Genomic DNA, 5,067 nt, shown 5'->3' with positions numbered 1-5,067 from the left:
CGAGGTGGGATTCGAACCCGCGTATCCACGATCCGAAGGCGAGCATTGTAACCCCTCGGCTATCCAGGCAGCCTTGTACAATATAGTATACCAACGGGATGGGAAATGGAAGTGGGGGTGAGGAGGAGGGAAAGGAGGAGGAGTGAGAATAAAACATAGCATAAAAAGAGAGAGAAGAAAAACACAAAGAGAAAGAAAGACAGACAATGAGAGAATCACATAAAGAGCTTGAAATATATAGACAGAAAGAGAAAGAGATAGAAACAAAAAGGAAGCGAGAAATAGAGAAAAAAAAGGAAGAAAGAGAAATACATGTAGAAGGAGCGAGAAATACAAAGAAATATATATGTAAAGACAAAGAAATGGAACAGACACCAAGAAAAATATGGCGGATTGCTCCATCATAGGAATCAGTATAACACAGAAGTGAAACGTGTCGCTACAGAAATGTTTGATTGTTTATAGCGCGTTGGTATATGAGAGCCTGTACAATGTCTACTGTTGTTTGGCAGATATAGCACCGCTTGATGTGGACGAATCTCTGTTGACGCCTGGTAGCAGATCTCCGCACCGACGACTAAAGCCCATGGTCATGATTGAGCCCTTGCGGTAGCTGAAGTTATGAACATATACGTGGACATATACTTCTAGCCTCCTGCCTGGCCTTTAATTCTCACAGGTCGAGCGGGGAACGTGGTGCGACCGCCAGGCGAGTGTCGGAGAGCTATTTTTCGATATGGATGGACGCTATGAGCGAGGCTTGGGCTAAAGCCGCCACCTCGCGGTGTGTTAAAGCGCTGACGAAATTACCCCTCTCGTATTGGAGATCAGTTCTGCGTAATCCTTCGCACTTCTCCACTTGGAAACGTGGCGAATGGGACGGGCGTAGCAACGGCGCGTTGTAGGTGCTAATTACGGAGAAAACGAAGTTTTTCTCTCTCTTTTTTCGAGCCTGATCGCACACCCATCCATCCATCCATCCATCCATCCATCCATCCATCCATCCATCCATCCATCCAAGAGCACTGCGAGAGGAAAGTGTGAAAGATAAAAGGTGCGTTCATGTAGCCTCTGTTATGTGTTTCGCGGTAGCTCCGCGGCCTAACCCCCGCCAGCCATCGTCGCGGACTGAGAGGTCGTGGGTTCGACTCCTGTCAACGGCACTTTTTCTTTGAAATACGTCAAAAAAGTGTTGTAGGACCCCAGCATAAAACACTTTCGTGTTAAAAATAGAGAGAAGAGAGAAATAGAATGAAGGAAATGGAGAAAAAGAGAAACAAAGAACGCCGCCCAGCTCCGCACTTCCTTCACGCTTGGCACCATTAGTGCGAAAATCCCTTAATTTTTTTTAGTACTGCTTTTATGTATGAGTGTAGCGGTAATTCGGCAGTCACCCGCGCGCTTAGATCACGCCTTTTGGCTCGTCTTGCTCAACACCGGTGACACCTCGGGGTCGGTCGACTCCCGCCTCGCCGCTCGCATTGCCGCCCGGTCCTTCTAACTACGCGGGCAGACAGTCGATCGCCAAACCAAACCGGCATATCCACGGGTCACATAAAGTTCATAGCAACTGCCACAGGAGGTCAACCCAGCGCACCTCCGCCGTCGCCGGAATAGCGTGCGCAAGTGCCGCATGACTTGCGCAATCCTTTCTTTTAACTGATTTTGGTGTTTGGAAAAAAGTTTATTTCAACGTAGGACACTACCAACACTTGGGTACAGTGTCTATACAACAATGACAGTAAACATAAATGCAACTAAGCACTACGTACATGAAACATTTTACAGAAATGTCCAAGCCGACAGGATGTCCCCAATACATGCTACGGACTACTCGTAACATACATTTATCACAAACATATTTTCACACAATATACATGACTTGGTGAAAATGCAAGAATATATTTACAAGAGATGATATGGTGCATGTAACTTACATAATTGTACAGTGTTGGCATGGAATGTATATATACAAGAACCTACACGCATACAGCGGCGGCGGCGGCATAGTTCGCGAAACACTCGGCGCCGGCGAGTGTACAGAAAAGCGGGTGCACATAAATGAAGCAAAGCTTCAATTTGGGCTAGTTGGTACGGCATTGCAATGTCGATGCGCTGATCGAAATGCAGAAACGAGTAACGTAACAAGAGGATACCACTAGTTGCGCACCACTATTCCTCTCATCTTGTTACGTTACTCGTTTCTGCATTTCGCTCAGCGCATCTACAATACAATGTGTAGCGAAGCCTTGGAAATCTACAGTGGGATGTCCTCTCCAGCACCTTCTAGGGGGTCACCCTCTTCGTCTCCTCTCGGAGAGAACGCAGCTCGTGCTGGGAGTCGGCCCCCGCTTTGACTGTCGCTGTCGTGCATCGTGGCCGAGTGCCTGCCAATAAACGTCTTTACAATTTGGGGGAGGTGCGGGGTGAAGGTGCGTGGCTGCCAGTGGCTACTAGTAATACCCCGCAGTCTGCGTTCTGACATATGCGAGTCGTTCCGCAGTGTGCGCACCCTGGGGTATCGAAAACTTACCACCGCATTCGCCAACGGTACTTTTGGCGAGGGATGTACCACTACGTGCAGAAGTTGTCAGCGCCTAAAAACTTCAACGCACCTGTCGCCGGCAGGTCTGCAACCTCTACCTTTCCCTGACCGTCCGTTTGGGCGCGTTGGCATCGATCTGTATGGGCCACTTCCTCTAACGTCGGCTGGTAACCGTTGCGCCATCGTCGCCGATGGCGCGTTACTGCCGCCCTTCCGGTGGCTACAGCGCGCGATGTTGCCTCCTTCCTGCTCCACCAATTCATGCTGCGTCACGGTCCACCCCAGGAGCTGCTCAGTGATCGAGGCCGTGTCTTCTTGTCGGAAGTCGTCGAAGCCATTCTCAGAGAGTGCAATGTTGTTCGCCGCAAAACTGCTGCTTACCACCCGCAGACGAGTGGCCTAACCGAACGCTTTAACCGCACGCTCGGCCACATGCTCTCCGTGTACGTCACCGCCGATCAAACCAGTTGGGATGCCAGAGAATGCATCTCGTGCTGAGAGTCGGCCCCCGCCTTGACTATCGCTGTCGTGCATCGTGGCTGAGTGCCTGCCAATAAACGTCTTTACAAATGCAACATTATTGAAGACCTCGAAGGTATGCCGGTTACATGCGTATTATTTTATTGCGATAGCAATTATATGAACAGTCTCGACGGGTTTTTGCCTTCACCGTCGCCGTCATGTCGCGTATAAAGTCCAAATTGATAAGATCCCCCCGCGCATCTTATGTTCTACCGGGGGCGACGAACGCGGCCGAAGCAGTGATCAAACGAGCCGGCCCATTTCCGTCGTTCGGAGGGCGCATGCGATGACATTACCCCGCTCGGGAGGCCTGCCGTTGAAGCAGACAGGAAACACCCCGCCCGTCTTGAACGAGCATGAAAAGACGCGAGGGCGGGTGTCGCTCGAGAAGCAACTTTCAACTTTGATCCTAAGGGCGCGGTTGCGATCGCTGGCGCGCGCGCTATCTCAGGAGCCATCTGCTGGCGGTTCGTATAACCCTTCTACGTGCTGTGCTTTCAACGCGAAGTGACTATGCGGAAAGAGCATCTCTCCCTGGAGTGGACGTATTCTCTTACACCAGCGTTTTGTAGTTACGCGAGATCGGATACAAAAGACTTAGCTGCCAGCCTCACTTCGTATAACACTACAATTTGTTGCTATCGCATTCATTACTTCGCCCTTGTAGTGAAACTGTGACTTTCTTGTATGCGCCGCTTTCCAATAATTGACGCTCTCTCGACTGTGGGATTGTCGGCGATCGGAAACTTGTGATATGGCAATCTGAACATTTATCGAGGTCTCTTGCCATTTCACGTTGCCACATTACATTGCTAGCATTCATGTTTGAATGTAATCGTGAAATGCATTGATGAAACCCGTCGTTGGTTGCTGTAGCACAACAGAATTGTTGCGTGAGGTGAAGATCCCATTGCCGGCATGGAGGAAGGAAAACGTTACGATGAGGCCTTGAAAAAGAAAGAAAGAAAGAAAGAAAGAAAGAAAGAAAGAAAGAAAGAAAGAAAGAAAGAAAGAAAGAAAGAAAGAAAGAAAGAAAGAAAGAAAGAAAGAAAGAATCTCATGCCAAACACGTGTTTCCGTGACTGCGCGGTGCACCTTTTGTTGGGCCGTTCCAGACGCTCACAAACGCTAGACGCAAGAAGGACGCCGTACCGGTTCCGCGCGAAAACAACGTTCCAGGCCGCAACCAAGGTTTTTGAAAGAAATTCCTTCCCAGGAGCAGCGTGCTTCTGAAGATCGGCGACGAGAGCAGAGTGCGTCCGCCAGCCCCGCTCGTCACCCGGCTTCACACTCTTGAACGACTTCACGCTCTTGAAATCTAGAATGGTCTCGATTTTTCTTTTTTATTATTGTTTCTTTGTTTTGCTTTTTACAATCGATTACGAATTAGACCAGTCGTTGCTGATTGCTCAATGTATTTTACGAGAAGGCAGTCTTCTGAAAAAATCGCAAAAAAATGAAACTTTGCCATATTTGAACATGATATAATAATAGAAGAATGCGGCTTTAGTGTAATATACCCCCTTTAATCTTCTGATAAAAGATTCTTGCTCTTCTAATGATAGAATTGTTTGACGTTCCCTTAATGACGGAGGTCTCGGTCGCATACGACAAAGTTCTCGTGGCGCTTGCTCCAGTGTAACATATTTTTTTTTCATTAGAGCTATTCCAGAATAAGACTTCTTTCCTCGTAATAAAGGGGGTCCTGCCTTTAAATTTGTCGCAGCCATAAACTTATTATAGTGAAACAACACGCTTGGCCATAACCCCCAAACACGGTGCAAGAAGTACTTTAGGTGAGCGAACGCCAGGACTACCCGTTGCGCGACTATGGTCTGCTTCGCGAGCAGCCCGAGAGATGGCGCTAAAAACTTCGAACCGGTAAAAAAGGAGGTCACGCCTAGGATATTTTGGAGCTACATAAAGGCGCTAGGTAGGAAGTCTGTCACAATGCAACAATATAGTGTAGATGAAGGATGAAATCAATTGGAAGGGTACGA

The sequence above is a fragment of the Rhipicephalus sanguineus genome, chromosome 3 (genome assembly GCF_013339695.2).
Source record: "Rhipicephalus sanguineus isolate Rsan-2018 chromosome 3, BIME_Rsan_1.4, whole genome shotgun sequence".
Taxonomy (NCBI): domain Eukaryota; kingdom Metazoa; phylum Arthropoda; class Arachnida; order Ixodida; family Ixodidae; genus Rhipicephalus; species Rhipicephalus sanguineus.
This window is presented reverse-complemented; position numbering follows the sequence as displayed.